The following is a 335-nucleotide window of genomic DNA, read 5'->3' as shown; positions in this document are numbered from 1 at the left end:
AGGGGTAAAGGGAACAGGGGCTCAGATGGTATTCTCTGATCCTTCTGGTCAAGGGAAAGGGCCTGGGCAGGAGCAGGAGCATCCTGCAGATCAATGCCTGGCTGTGCTGGTGATGTCGCCAGCAGGGCTTTGGCTTCTTTGACAATTATGTTGTTCCAGGAAGGATTGCTGGAAAGAGATGGGATCCACCTGACAAAGAGAGGGTAGAGCTTCCCCACACTGCCAGCCCATGTTCATCTTGGCATCAATGATGGCTCCAAGATCCTTTTCTGCCTCTGCACTGATGAGAAGGGAGTTCCCCAGCCTGTAGGTATGGTGCTGGTTCTTCCTCCTCA

Source organism: Crocodylus porosus, unplaced genomic scaffold, assembly GCF_001723895.1.
Source record: "Crocodylus porosus isolate Cpor-Errol unplaced genomic scaffold, CroPor_comp1, whole genome shotgun sequence".
Lineage (NCBI taxonomy): Eukaryota > Metazoa > Chordata > Crocodylia > Crocodylidae > Crocodylus > Crocodylus porosus.
Note: the sequence above shows the minus strand (reverse complement) of the source record.